The sequence below is a fragment of the Myxocyprinus asiaticus genome, chromosome 30 (assembly GCF_019703515.2).
Source record: "Myxocyprinus asiaticus isolate MX2 ecotype Aquarium Trade chromosome 30, UBuf_Myxa_2, whole genome shotgun sequence".
In the NCBI taxonomy this organism is placed as follows: Eukaryota; Metazoa; Chordata; class Actinopteri; order Cypriniformes; family Catostomidae; genus Myxocyprinus; species Myxocyprinus asiaticus.
This window is the reverse complement of record NC_059373.1, coordinates 13436748-13453022: the sequence shown is the minus strand read 5'-3', so window position 1 is coordinate 13453022 and position 16275 is coordinate 13436748. Positions and strand designations below refer to the sequence as shown.

At 35.9% G+C, this 16275-nt stretch overlaps 2 protein-coding genes across 3 annotated transcripts in view; both read left to right on the top strand.

Annotated features, from left to right (window-relative positions):
- aste1b (asteroid homolog 1b) overlaps nt 1–16275 on the top strand; it is a 311837-nt gene that overhangs the window by 123092 nt on the left and 172470 nt on the right. The window lies entirely within an intron of this gene.
- Nucleotides 1–16275, top strand: part of jazf1a (JAZF zinc finger 1a) — a 29714-nt gene that overhangs the window by 1456 nt on the left and 11983 nt on the right. The gene's annotated exons all lie outside the window — the stretch shown is intronic.

Here is a 16275-nt window from a genome sequence, read left to right as displayed (position 1 = left end):
TGAATAATTCATACAGTACATGTATAGAATTACAATAAAACCACATGACGCAAAAATGATGTATGCTTTGTATGCATTATACACTCACCAGGACTTTCAAAAATACAAATTATTCTGTAGGAAGACTTGCATTATGAACATCAGCACAGACGTTGTTTAATAGCCAGTGAGGATGACAATCAATGAGATGATTTCTGTATAATGTCAGAATCAGTGTCCTTTCTTTTCCATACTGTTTGTGTGTACTTGCCAAAAGATCTGTATGCCTTGCAGATCTGTGATGTAAAATGGTGGAAAATGTGTTTATTTGTATTTTCATATGTGCTTACATATAGTGGTTTACAATCTGCTCATATTCATACTAATAGCGGTGCTTCACTCAGCTTGTTTCCATAGTGACTTCAGCTGTCACCATGGAAGACCTCGGTCACAATGAAACACACACCTGCACCCCAGTCTGTTTGTGTGTGTCACTGTAGCGTCATAAAAGATCAGCTGGCCTGAATTCCCTCGGGGGTCAGAGATCTGACTTAAAGGTTCTGAACCCAGTGCTCTTGGTTTAATGAGCTCAACAATGAAAGACCCCCTACCACTGGTCATTAATACTACTAATCAATAATAATCCTATTGAGTGCTGACCACATACTGTGCCTTAGCTCGGCAGTTTGCCAGACATGAAGATGTTTGTTAAAATTAATCTTGAATGACTATGAAATAAGTTCAAGATTTTAGATGATCATTAAGGGATAGGGACAGTATCATGATGATAATATAACTTTAATCACTGAGCATTGCATGAGTTAATAATAGGTTTTGATACTGAATATTTTGAAAAATAACGTTGGAGCTTAACAGGGCTAACTTATATTTTAGACAGCTGGTATGGAATCCCAGGAGTGCCATTTAAAAAAGAATGAAGGAATAAATTAATCTATTAATTTGAAAATAAAAATGTGAATAAATAAACCAATTTATAAACGGACAAACAAACAGACACATTTAAATGTATTTATTTAATTCATGTTTTAAAATGTACTTTTATCAATAAAACAGCACATTAATAAGTATTTTTAAATGCACCTTTTAAATTGTGTTTTAAAAAGCATTTGGCAATTGCTTTTCTTCATCCATTTACCAATTACTTTTCTTTATTGTTTGACTTTCTTTTCTTTTACCATTTGTCAATCCATACCTGCTGAAGTCCGGGATTGGCAGGTAAAAAAGAATGAAGTAATAAATTATCAATCTATTAATTTGAAAATAAAAATGTGAATAAATAAACCAATTTATAAATGGACAAACAAATAGACACTTTTAAATTGCATTTTAAAAAGGTATTTGGCAGTCGCTTTTCTTAATTCATTTGCCAATTGCTTTAAGTCATCCATTTGCCTATGGCTTTTCTTTTTCGTTTTTTTTTTCTCCAATTTAGAATTGAGTTAAAAAAAATGCCATTGGACTGTTGACTCGTGGGAGCAACCAATTAATTTTTGACTCCATTATAACACACGCCCTCTCTCCCACGTGCCACTCAAAGAGGATGTAAGATGGCCTGTCATTGGATGATGGAATGAGCAGTTTATGTGATATTATTGGGTCTGTGAATCCCACTCATAAGACAAGGATGCAAAGCATATCAGTTAATGGTGGCTCATTCACTGTTCCTGTGAAATGCTGAATGCGGCCCTACCTGAGCGTGCACAGTGATACGTGTCCAGGATGGGAGCTGGTAATCGTGATGCTGTCAACATAACCAGCCTGCCAACCCGCGTCCCGAACTGAAATGCACAACAACCGCAATTAGCCTCACCCTACTTCACCGCTCGAGGTACCGAGCCGAAGAAGAATACCACCAGATCCTGTACTAAAGCAATTGCTATTAACCAGTTTCATTACTGTATGATGCTCTCTCTGCCATATTTGTGAACAAAGCCCATATACTGGAACTTCTGTGCACTGCACTGTGAGATCATTGACCATAAACACTGGGACACAATGAAATTTGCTAAACTGTTTCTGTTTATAAAGCTTAAAGGAATAGTTCACCCAAAAATGGACATTTGCTGATAATTTACTCACCCTCAGGCCATCCAAGGTGTATCTGAGTTTCTTTCGTTCTTTTTTTTCTCCCAATTTGTCATGCCCAATTCCCAATGTGCTTTTAAGTCCTCGTGGTCGTGTAGTGATTCACCTCAGTCTGGGTGGTGGAGGACGAATTCCAGCTGCCTCCGCGTCTGAGACCGTCAACCTGTGCATCTTATCATGTGGATTGTTGAGCACGTTGCCACGGAGACATAGTGCGTGTGGAGGCTTCATGCCATCCACCGTGGCATCCATGCTCAACTCACCATGCACCCCACCGAGAATGAACCACATTATAGCGACCACGAGGTTACCCCATGTGACTCTACCCTCCCTAGCAATTGGGCCAGTTTGGTTGTTTAGGAGACCTGGCTGGAGTCACTCAGCATGCCCTGGGATTCGAACTAGCGATCTCCAGGGGTGGTAGCCAGCATCTTTACCACTGAGCTACCCAGGCCCCCCTCTGATCTTCTTTCTTCATCAAAACAGAATTTAAGATTTTTAGGATTTCATTTCAGGCCGCCTCCTCTAAACAATGCAAGTGAATGTCCTCCATTTTTTGAAGGTCCAAAATGCATATTTAGGTTGCATCAAAATAATCCACGACTCCAGTCGACAAATACATTTCTTCTGAACGCAAATGATTGATTATTTTGAGAAACAAAGCAATACTTTATATACTTTTTAACTACAAATGTTCGCTTCCGAACATTTCTGCGACGTGCGCTCATGAGAGGGATGACATAAGCTTGTTGGTAAGGTCACGTGGAGGAGGAGTCGGGAAGCTTGTCATTTTTTTTTTAAAATTATTATTATTTGGAAATTATTTTTTATTTTATATTGTTTTGAAATTGTTTTGGTTTGTGAACGGCGCTTGGTCTGTGCTCTGTGCAAGTTTCTATTGTAAACAATGACGCACTTCCTGCCTCCTCCATGTGACGCGTGACCTTACCCAACGAGCTTACGTCATCCCTCTCATGAGCGCACGTCACAGAGATGTACGGAAGTGAACATTTGTAGTTAAAAAGTATGTAAGTATCGTTTTGTTTCTCAAAATAATTGATCGTTTGCATTCAGAAGAACTTTATTTGTCGACTGGAGTCGTGTGGATTATTTTTATGCACACTAAATATGCATTTTGGACCGTCAAAAAAGTACATTCACTTGCATTGTTTAAAGGAGGAGGCCTAAAATGAAATCCTAAAAAAAATTTACATTCTGTTTTGATGAAGAAAGAAACTCAGATACATCTTTGATGGCCTGAGGGTGAGTAAATTATAAGCAAAGTTTCATTTTTGGGTGAACTATTCCTTTAATAAAGTGTTATCTTTCATTTACACTACCAGAAGGTCTTTTTTTTTTTTTTTTTTTTTTTTATGGTAAAAAAAACTTATGTTAAGTGACATGGTTTCATTTCACACAATTCTAGCAGTGAAGGGGTAAAACACTTGTTGGTTATTGTTTTTTTTTTTTCCTCAGAAAACGTTTGGCCTAAATCTTGAACATTTTACCTCAGACATCTTTGACATGTTAATTGCCATTTATCTGTGTCAATTAAATTTAGCCTATAACATAATTGATTCAGGTACAATTAAAATGTAAATTCATTCAAAATTCAAATTCAAAATGTTAAATCCATAAGACCCAGACTACAGTTGTAAAAGAGGAATGTGATAAAAGAATGTGTACATTTACTGTGTGTATAGCTGTCAGTCAATAAACATCTTTATGAAGATAAGCACAACAAAAGATTAAGCACAAACTTTATTTGCGACATTATAAACAGATTTACACAGCAGGTTGGTGTGGAAAATATATACACTACCGGTCAAAAGTTTTGAAACACTTATTCTTTATTTTTTTCTTCACATTTTAGAATAATAGTAAAGTCATTAAAACTATGGAATAACATAAATGGAACTATGGGAATTATGTTGTGACTAAACAAAATCCAAAATAAATCAAAACTGTGTTATATTTTAGCATCTTCAAAGTACTCACCCTTTGCCTAGAATTTTCAGAAATGTACTCTTGACATTTTCTCAACCAACTTCTTGAGGTATCACACTGGGATGCTTTTTAAACAGTATTGAAGGAGTTCCCATCTATGTTGGGCACTTATTGGCTGCTTTTCTTTATTATTTGGCCCAAGTCATCAATTTCAAAACTTTTTTTTTTTTTTTTTTTTTTTTTTAAATAACATTTTAGTTTTGTAATGAAATGAAATAAATTAATATGGTGGCACAGTTATATTTTTGTCTACACAACTAATTTCAAACATTTAAGCATATGCCTTCAGATCAAAAGATTTAAGATCATGAGAAACATTTCAGTCAAGTGTTTCAAAACGTTTGACCAGTAGTGTATATATTTTTAATTTTCATTTGAAAGAGACACTTTCGAAATACACAATACAAAACATTCTACAAAAGTCTGCTTACTTGCCTTCTCTGTATCCTCAGTTGACTGTCATTCCGAAAGTCCGCCTTTTCTCGATCATATACAGTCAATTATTTTAATAAAAATAAAATATTTAAAGATGACCATACAGTGTTTTTAAAATGAATGTGATATAATTGAAAGGGGATGTGTGTTTCTTCAGTATATGTTCTGGAAAGTCCATCAACTTTCTCCAGCGACTCGAGCCATTGCCCTTGCTCACCTCCGTCATATGCTTTCAGTTCAGGGCACGGGTCGGGAGGCTGGTTCTGTTGACAGCATCAGGATTACCAGCTCCCATCCTGGACACATCACTGTGCACGCTTAGGTAGGGTAGCGCTCTGCATTTCACAGCAACAGTGATCGAGCCACCATTAGCTTCTTAAATGCTTCGCATCCGTTACTTATGCGTGGGATTCGCAGATCCAATAATATCACGTAAATTGTATGTACCGTCGTCCAATGGCAAGCTGTCTTACATCCTCTTTGAGTGGCACGTGGGAGAGAGGGCGTGTCTTATAACTGAGTCAAAAGTTTATTGGTAGATCCCACGAGTCAACAGTCCAATGGCATTTTTTTAACTCTATTGTCAATTGGAGAAAGAAAAGGAAAAGGAAAAAGAAAAGCCACAGACAAATGGATGAGGAAAAGCAATTGGCAAATGAATTAAAAAAATCAATTGCCAAATATCTTTTTAAAATGCAATTTAAAAGGTGCTTTTAGAAATACTTATGTGCTGTTTTATTGCTAAATATAACTACATTTTAAAACATAAATTAAATAAACTCATTTAAATGTGTCTGTTTGTTTGTCCATTTATAAATTGGTTTATTCACATTTTTATTTTAAAGTTAATAGATTGATAATTTATTCCTTCATTCTTTTTTTAAATGGCACTCCTGGGCTTCCATAAACTGGCACTTAAAGCCATACAGTCTACAGTCTCTGTCCACTTCTCCTGAATTACATCCCATGATTGTCTTCAACTCTTCCTCTTACTGGAGACAGACCCTTGTTTTAGTATGAGTTTGTAAGTTTGTTTGTTAGCAACAAACTAATGATTTGTTTGCTTTTCATTGATAGACTGATACAAAATATATTAATGGTAATTGATAAAATGGCTACAAACATTTTAATTCGCTATTCACACAGTATGGTGTGTGTGTGGCCTTGAGTGACTTTTGACCTTACATAGAGACAAGACCAAAATAAATGCTGCAGCATTAGTTTCTGTTTTATTCAGTTTGCTCTTGTTTCTTGTTAAAATATTTCATAAAGTTCGATTAACGGAATAGTGCACCCAAAAATGAAAAATTCTCTCATCATTTACTCACCCTTATGCCATCCCGGATGTGTATGACTTTCTTCCATCTGCTGAACACAAATGAAGATTTCTAGAAGAATATCTCAGCTCTTTTGATCCATACAATGCAAGTGAATGGGTCCAAAAATTTTGAAGCTCCAAAAATCACACAAGGCAGCATAAAAGTAATCCATAAGACTCCAGTGGTTAAATCAATGTCTTGAGCGATATGATACGTGTGGTTGAAAAACAGATCACTTTCACATTCTTGTTCTTGAGTTTTTGGTGATTCAAAATCTTCACGCATACCACATTTCAAGCGAAAAATTGCTTAAATATTGATGTGTTTCTCACCCAGACCTATCATATCGCTTCAGAAAATGTGGATTAAAACATGGATTACTTATGGATTACTTTTATGATGCCTTTGTGCTTTTTGGAGCGTAAAAATGTTGGCACCCATTCACTTTCATTGTATGGACCTACAGAGCTAAGATATTATTTTAAACATAATAATTTGTGTTCTGCAGAAGAAAGTCATACACATCTGGGATGGCATGAGGGTGAGTAAATGATGAGAATTTTCGTTTTTGGATAAACTATCCCTTTAAATTTAAACAATTTTTAATTTTTTTTTTTATATATATTACAAACTTATTTAGAAATGTATTAAGTTTTTAAAAGTGTTTTTTTTTTGGCATACAACCATCATACGTTGCCACTGTGTTAAAGTTAAAATACTTTGTCAGAATTCTCTGCTAATTTATCACAAATTATGAAAACACATCTTATGTAAATATTCAGATTCTTTATTCAGTTGCTGGAACATCTTTTGTAGCAATTACAATAACTAAGTATTATGAGTTCACTTCTACTAGCTTTGCACTCCAGTGTTGTCTTGACTGTGTGCCCTGGTTGTCGTCATGATAAATACAGCTGGAAAATTAAGTGTAGTCAGGGTTGTGTGTGCTTTGGAACAGGTTTTCCTTAAGGACCACTTTCTTTAACACGTTTATATTATTCCCACTTTTGACTATCGTGCTTTACCAGTTATTTGAGAGGTAATGTGAAGAACCTGGTTTTCTCTATAGATGTTTGGCATTCAGTTCAAAGAAAATTTGTTCTCATGCTCTCAAGGTCCTCATAAGTGATTGTTAGGCAAACAAACTGGCTTACACAACTGCAGCTACACAAGTACTTACATAATATAGTATGTTATGACAATGTAATAAGCCACATCATTTCTGATGCTAAAGACGTGTCCGATGTCGCAGACCTCTTTAGAAAGAGCTGATGAACGTTTGTGTAAGTCACAATACGCTGGTGTTTTTAAACTTTCCAAGTCATAATGACTGGTCAGTGTTTGTGTTAAACCAATGATTGCAATTTGATTTTGCAATGCACATTCATTTGCTTATTTTATTTGACTGCAGTAAATCTCCCATATAATATTGCTTGTGAATTGCAAGCTTATTCTTCTGTTAATCCACACACTTGATTTAAATGTGAATGGAGTATTTTGAATCTGTGCACCCCTGCTATTTCCTCCATAATCTTTTTCATAATTTCCCTCAAATTGAAGTAGAACAGGTACCTTTCATTATCTAATGAACTTTAGAAGTAGCTATATTTTGTTGCATTTAAGCTTACTAATAGGTAAAGCTTTGTAACAAAATAACATAAAACATAAGATATTATACTGAAATAAATATGTGGTTGAGGATTGTTAAATCAATACAGTGACAAAAGTGTATACCGTATCAATACATTTTCTGTCCCCACAACTCTTGCTTATGCTTTTGTTTTAATTGGAAAATCAAGCCCAAATAGGCCTTCATTTGGGTAGCCCATGTAACTTGTTTACTGTGTCACTTTGGCTAACTAAGCTAAAAGAGAGAAAATGTGACTGCACTTTTTACTTTGGGGTCAAACCGTGCACTGCCTCCTACAGGCCACGTTACACAGTTCAGAAAGCTGAATCAGAATTATCATTATTGCCAAGTGTTCTCACTACACAAGGAATTTTTTTTTTTGGTGATAGGAGAAACAAGGGCACACAGAACATTACAGTGAGACACAGAATATAAAACAAGGCAAGAGTATAAATAGACATACAAATAATAGGACATATAACAATGATGTATGTATGTACATGTGCAAGTGGTGATATATGTGCAAGGTAGGGGTATGTACAGTTATTGAATTAAATATGAGAATTTACCTATGTACATGAGATTTGTATTTACATTATTGCACTGTGGGGGAGTCCTGAGGCAGTTTAATTGTTCATGTGGAAAATGGCCTGATGGTAAAAACTGTTCTTGTGCCTGGATATCCTGGCGCTCAGTGCTCTGTAGCACCGGCCAGAGGACAACAGTTCAAAGAGGGAGTGGGCAGGGTGTGTGGGGTCCAGAGTGATTCTACCTGCACGTTTCCTCACTCTGGAGATGCACAGGTCTTGGAGGGTGGGCAGAGGGGCACCAATAATCCTCTCGGCAGTCCTGACTGTCCGTTGTAGTTTCCTTCTGTCTGATATGGTGGCTGAACCAAACCAGACAGTTATAGATGTACACAGGACAGACTCTGACGGCCGAGTAGAACTGTGTCAGCAGCTCCTGTGGGAGGTTGAACTTCCTCAGCTGGCAAAAGAAGTACAACCTCTTCTGAACTCTAAATAAGCTGAAGCCTTATTTTGATTTTAGGACTTTTTTCTTTAGCATTTTCTTTCTATTTGTCTATGTAAAAACATAAATCTGAAAAAAGAAAATGTGGTCAATGATACACCAATTGATGATACCTCAAGCAGACACTGAAATAATTGGATCAAATGCCTTGTCGTACATTAAAAATTTAGGACAGGTCCATCTTCAGTGGCGATGAGTAAACTTATTTACAGTTACAACATAAGAACTTGCAACTTCATTTAATGTCATGAAGGTCAAAATTGCTGACCGTCTGACCAAATAGAGATCTGAAATGCTTAACTTATTATTTTCAGCTCTGCTTCTTCCTAGTTGTTTTTTTACAGGTCGAAGAATTTTTCCGGTATATATGGATTACAATTTGCAGTCTGGAGTTTTACGCAGACATATGAATATAGGACCTACAGAAACCGTTCACCCAAACATTAAAATTCTCTCACTATTTTCTCGCCCTCATGCCATGCCAGATGTATATGCCTTTCTTTCTTTTTGATACCAAGGACCCACAATATGATGATACCCTTGCAAGGGACACCATTCCATAAATATCAATTCAGCTTCACATTTTTCATGTATAAAGATCGAATTTTACTGTGTGAGTAAAATAGTGTTATTTTACAAAGATAACATGCAAGTGAAATAAAAAATGATTTTTCTATTGCATTGTATTAAAGCCAAAAAATATTAAATTTCTTCCTGTAAAATATTATCTCAAATTATTTATTTTGTATTAAGTTTACAGTATCTTTTTTTCAAATCATCTTATTTCCACTTTTAATGTTTGTATAAACATGAAGAGAAACATTTTCAATTAAATTCAAGTGTATTTGTATAGCCTGTTCACAATACAAAGTATCGTTTCAAAGCAGCGACCCCTAGTGAGCAAGCTAAAAGTGACAGCTAAAGGTTCAAGAAATATTTTTTTCATCACAAACCTATATTTGCAGATTTTTTTTGTCATATATATATATTACAGTTAAAAAGTATGTCTGTCAATAGAATAAAATAATCATGATCCCATGATTTCCATCCAGTCCATTTTTGTTTTCCTTTTAGACTTTTATTTTTTTAAATTTCCGTGGACCCCCTTGCGGCCCCCTGGGGGTCCCCGGACCCTGGTTTGGAATCCCCTGATCTAAGCAGTTTTTCATCTTGCCATTGCGGTGTCTAGGCATGATCATTATTTCAAGCTCGATTATACTTCCTAGTGCTTGAAATCATGATCGCCATGGAGACTGCTGATGTCAAGATTTGTAGTAAAAAAGGAGTTTTGATCTGTTGTCACCCGAAATCAGTTGGATCACTTTAGAAGACATGAATTAAACTACTGGAGTATGATGGATTACTTTTATGCTACCTTTATGTGCTTTTTGAAGCTTCAAAGTCTTGGTCACCATTCATTTGCATTGTATGGACCTACAAAGCTGAGATATTCTTCTAAAAATGTTCACTTGTGTTCTGCAGACCAAAGGCATACACATCTGGGATGATATGAGGGTGAGTAAATGAACTAATCTTTTAAGTAACATTGCCTCCTGGTGGTAAAGACACTGCACCTTTTTCTTTCAAGGCAAGACACACGTTTGCTGACTATCATAATATCTGTGCACATGTAATCTGACTGAGGATTATTAAATGCTACCAAGAACAAGCTGTCGTGTAGCCCCATACAAAATACATATATACAAATAGATCATATATATTTTTTTTCCCTTTAACTAATGATAACTGACTCGGGGAAAAAAACATGTACCTGCATCTGTCCATGTGTGAAAGAGAGACATACAGAAAGCGACTGAAAAAGAAAGTTCATTGGGTATATCTGTTTATAGTTCCCTATGCCAAATGGAATTTTGGATAATGTCATACCCTCCCCTTGCCAGCTAGATGGTGCTCCGGGTATTTCGTCCTGTTTTTAAGTAGGCCTAAGTTGTTTTTGTTTGGCAATGGAAACCTGTTTGAACATGCCTGTTACGTTTCCTATCTATTGTAATTGCATGTTGCAGGTAAAAGATGACATCATTATAAACAATTGACAACAGAGAGTTAATTTGTCGGAGTTTGTTTGTTATACTCTCCTAGCATTATCTGCATATTGCATCCTGTTTATGCTGCAGGTTACTAAACCTTATCTGTCCCTTTTTCGTAACCATGGCAACCAGGACACTAAATTAAACTTTGGTGAAAGATCAATCATTTTAGTAGTTAAAGGAATAGTTCACCCAAAAATGAAAATTCTCTCATTTACTTACCCTTATGTCATCCCAGATGTGTGTGACTTTCTTCAGCAGAAAACAAATGAAGATTTTTAGAAGAATTTCTTAGCTCTGTAGGTCTTTAAAATTTTGAAGCTCGAAAAATCACACAAGTTGGCCTAAAAATTAATTCATATGATTCTAGTGGTTAAATCAATGTCTCTAGAATTGATTTGAGAGGTGTGGGTGAGAAACAGATCAATATTTATGTCCAGTTTTACTATAAACTGTCCTCCCTGCTCAGTCAATCTCTGCTTTAACTTTCACATTCTTCTTTTTGTGTTTTTGATCATTTACATTCTTCATGCATATCGCCCCTACTGGGCAGGAAGAATTTCTATCAAAAATTGACTTAAATATTGATCTGTTTCTCACCCACACCTATCATATAACTTCAGAAAGTATGGATTTAACCACTGGAGTCATATGGATTAATTTTATGCTGCCTTTATGTAATTTTTGGAGTTTTCAAAATGAAAGCTGCACTATTATGACAAAAATCATAATTGTCGATTATTGCCCTTGATATTGTAATCGCGATTAAAGATTCAGTTACCATGATATCACAAAGTAGGCAACCACGTGGTTCTTCAGAGTAGAATATGGTAGATAGTAGCATATGATGGATATGAGCTGCACTCCAGTGTCTTAAGCATCTTCACCTCTTAAGCTCTGCAGGGTTTTTGGGCTGCTGCCTGAGAATTTTCACACTCAAATTTAAAAGCTCCCTGTTCACACATACAGTAGACTAATTTCATAAAAATGTTCTAATTTTTACAGATAACCCCCTACATTTTAAGAAATGACTGAAATAATTAATAAATAACATTGTATATATGTATAATTTTATGATAGACATTTTTTTGTTAAAAACAAAACAAAAATTTTTTTTTAGAAAATGGAATTTCCCCCCATTCATCCATTATGTAGGTCTTAAGCTGCACAATTGTAAGGGGTCTTCGATGCCATCTAATGCGCTTCATAATGCGCCACACATTCTCAATTAGAGACAGGTCAGGACTGCAGGCAGGCCAGTCTAGCACCCACACTTCCTGTTTACACAGCCATGCACTTGTAATCTGGGCAGTATGTGGTTTGAAGTTGTCCTGCTGGAAAATGCAGGGATGTCCCTCGGAAAATGCTGGATGGCAGTATATGTTACTCCAAAATTTGTACATATCTGTCTGCATTCATGGTGTTCCCACAGATGTGCGAGTGCCCATGGCATGGGTAACTGATACACCCCTGGCAAATACAGACACTGGCTTTTGGACCTGATGCTAATAACAGCTTGGATGGTCCTTTTCCTCTTTGGCCCGGATAACATGACGGCTGTGTTTTTCAAAAACTTTTTGAAATGTGGACTCTTCAGACCAAAAAACAGTTCCACTGTTCTGCTTTCAATCTAAGATGGGACAGAGCCCAGAGAAGTCGGCAGTGTTTCTGGACAGTGTTTATGTAAGGCTTCTGCTTTGCATAGTAAAGTCTTAACTTGCATCTGTGGCTGCAGTGGCGAGTGGTGTTGACTAACAAAGGTTTCCAAAAGTAATCCCAAGCCCATGTTCATGATATCCATTACAGATGAATGATGTTTTTTAAGACTGATGTCTGAGGGATCAGAGATCATGCGCATTCAGAAGTGGTTTTCGTCTTGCCCTTTACGCACCAAGATTTGGCCAGATCTTTTAAATATAGTGCACTGTAGAGGGTGAAATGCCCAATATCCTTCCAGTTTTTGCTGAAGCATCTCTTGGCAAATTGACAAGTCTTGAACAATCATTGCTCATGAAGGACTAGGCTGTTTTTTGAGGCTCCTTATACAGTATACAATACTATGACACAATTGCCTCACCTGTTTAACATCTACTGTTTCACATCGCCTTTTTTTATTAGTCTTCAATTGCCCGTCTCAACTTTTTTGGAGCATGTTGCAATCAACTGATTTGAAATTACTGTATATTTTCAAAACAAAAAAGCAATTAAATTCACAAGGTAAAACATCATATAATGTAGTTGTAGTGCTTTCAATATAGCAAAGTGTGAATATAATTTACAAATAACTTAAATGTGTATATATATTATTTTTATTAGCATTTTTCATACTGTCACAACTTTTTGGGAATTGGGGTTGTATTATGGCAAAAAAAATAAACTGTACAGTCACCTTCCTGAGAATGAAAGCATTTATTTGATATGACTTGTCTATTTAAGTGCTACGTGAATGACTTTCATATTCATTTTTAAAATGTCTACAACGTAACCTCTAGGTGGCGCCAATTTGCGACATATGTTTTCAGGCTTTATTTTGTTATTTTCTGTAAATAAATGCAAAAGTGAAGGGGTTCTCTGAAAATTACAGATTCTAAGCTTTCAAAGGATACCACATATGCCTAACTTATGCATACAGGGACTTCAGAGTGTTGTGTTAAAACGGCTTCCCATATAGCGCCTCCCCACGGACCCGCCGGCGTGTCCGCAGTGTTTGAGGTTAAGCATTAAATATTGTAATAATGGTTGTTAATGTTAGACCTACTAAAAGTTATTTTAAAGGGATATCTGTGGTATAGAAGAAATATGTAGGTTCTTTCTGAACTATTGACAACCTGTTTTTACTTGATTCAGTATGCCTGTGTGACATGTAACAGGTTGATAAATACACATCCCCACACGTTTAACACACCTCCAAAGCCTGACATAGGTGGTATAAAATCAAATACTACCATCAGACATGCAATATGTGTCTTTACCTCTAAAATGATTGGTCCACGTACAGTAAATAATATGACATATTTAAACATTAACCGGCTTGTCTTAATCAAAAGTTTTCACGAATATATAATCGTGGCAGTCGTAATCGCGATTAGTTTTTCGATTAATTGTGCAGCCCTAGCACCCATTCACTTGTATTGTATGGACCTACAGAGCTGAAATATTCTTCTAAAAATCTTAATTTGTGTAATGCAGAAGAAAGAAAGTCATACACATCTGGGATGGCATGAGGGTGATTAAATATAAAACTTAATTTTTACGCAAATCTAACAGACAGACCCCTCAGGCATTCAGAGTATTGAATATGCTTTTGAGTCGGTTTTGGAAATTGAGTGACTTTCAGTGGCCAGTAGATGTCAGGCTTGTAGCACAAAATCCATTTGCTGTTGTCAGTACGGGAAACAGTATTGTTCTTGTTGTGGCTCTTTTTTCATTTGCTGAGAGAGATTATGGTGAATATATAGTGTATATAATGTTCTTCCAAAATTGTTCCTAATTATTTACTTCACATATAAGGTGAATTTTGGTGTTCTTCCCATCATTGGAAAATAGTTTTTCCAAATGTAAAATAAACTCCTTGCTAGGGGGAAAAACCCCTTAGACTAGCCTATGGATAGTTTGCTGGTCTTAACTGGTTTAAGATGGTTTAGCTGGTCTCACTGCATGGTGGAGCTGCTGTTCAGTTGGTCTAGCTGTCAGCCAGCTGGCCTCTCAGCCAAACAAGTACCGAAAACCCCTCTTAAACCATCAAACTAGACCACCCTGACCAGTTTGTTTAGACCAGCAAACCACCGTAGACTGGCTTAAGGTATTTTCTGCAGGGCTAATATCAAGAAGTGATTAATATATAAGTTTAATATAATCTATTCAGCTCTGTTCAGATCATTATAATTTGATTGTGTGTGTGCGTGTTTAAAAGAGAGAGTTGCATTAAATGGCTCGTCAAGCCTTTTATGAGGCAATTAGTGAGAGCCAGTGGAAAATCCATTATACCAACTTTCCTAGTCCCACCCAACACTCAGTATGGGTTTGTTTGTAGTGCTTGTGTGTATATTTTGTGCATTTGTGTGAGGGAGAATGTTTATGTTTTTGTTTCCCTTTGCATGTGTGTGTGCTTGTCTTTTAACGTGTGTGTGTGTGTGTGTGTGTACATACGGAAGTGTTTGGAGCGTTATATCCTGCTGAGCTCTGAGAAGTGTAATTACAGCCTCGTTTAGAGTTTTCTCCTCCCCAACTGTCTTCCCCTCCTCTCCGTTCCCTCCATCCGGAGACCTGCTGCTCTCCAGCACATTAAAACACTCCCCTGCTTTTTAATTAGCTGTCTGGAAAGCAAACCCAGCATTCCTACATTGCCGCACCATGCCAGGCTCCTCTACACTCAGGCACAGATGCACACACTCACACCAACTTGGACACCCAAATGTAGCTTTCTGATGGTTTTTTTTAACCACAGGGTGGCACATTTACTCTTCTGACATCTCAAAAATCGCATAATTCTTCACAGCTACTATATAAAATGTTCTTATACAGATATGTTTCTATGTAATTTAGATCCACCTGATCCCAAAGCAGTGTTGCATCTTTACAGGAGAGCAGTAAATTGCCCAGTAAGGTTTGTTTAGCACTGTAAAAAAATGTCTGTAATTTTTATGGTAAAAGACTAAAAGTACTGCAGAAATAAAATGTTAATTGATTAACAAATATTAACTGTGAACTATACAGTATATTTTAAAAGACAATACAATAAAATGTTGAGAATTACATTTTTTTAAGATGTAAAAAGTATGATTTTTTTCATGTAAAATTAATGGTAAAAATGTACATTGTTTAACAAGAGAGTACATGTACTTTACAGTAAACTATTGTTAAAATTACAGTAAAAAACAATAATCGGGATTTCCCACAAGTCCCTGCTGACCCATTAGATTTCATATATTTTATGGGAATAGTTATTTTTCTTATTTTTAATATCAGTTACATACATCGGGGTGTTCTGTTTTATATTTAATATAGTTTAGTTCATGTTTACTGCATTATTTAAATTTCACATGTGTTACTCTGATGGTGTTTAGTATTTGTGTGAGTGACGTTGAGCACTGTCTCTACATGTTTGTAGAAGAGCTACTATTGGTGAACTTCATATCATCATGTGCTCTTCTGTAATTTTTACGGTGACTAACAATACCTTATAAAGTAAAAAGCAGATTTTTACAGTTTCAGAATGTTGATATCGAATTTATTTTTTTTACTGTAAATGTAACAGATTTTTCTTTTTCTTTTTTTTTCTTTTTTTACAGTGCCATCGAGGTCATGTAAATTACAATAGTTTTAAACTGTTATATGTACAGGTTGTTCTGTAAAGTTGTTTAGATTTTACTGTATTTTTTACATAATTATTTTGGCAACCACAGCTGGCAGTTTTTGTTTTTCGTGTGAAAACAACAGGATTTGTTTTATTGTGAGGATTTAATGATATGGTTGCGAATAAAGGGCATTTTTATGGGCAGAAAGTTCTTTAATGTCTTCACACAGGGCCCAGTGTTATTAGCCCTACATAAAGATTTCATAGGGATTTAATGCTGGTCATGGCCCATTAAAATGCAATACTACTGCTACTGGTAGGGACAAGTGTTGCTTTCAACTGGATGGTTGTTGTTTGTATTGAATTATGACGGCCATTAGTGAATGTTTATGATTTTCCTAAATGTGAAAATTAAGTGTTCAG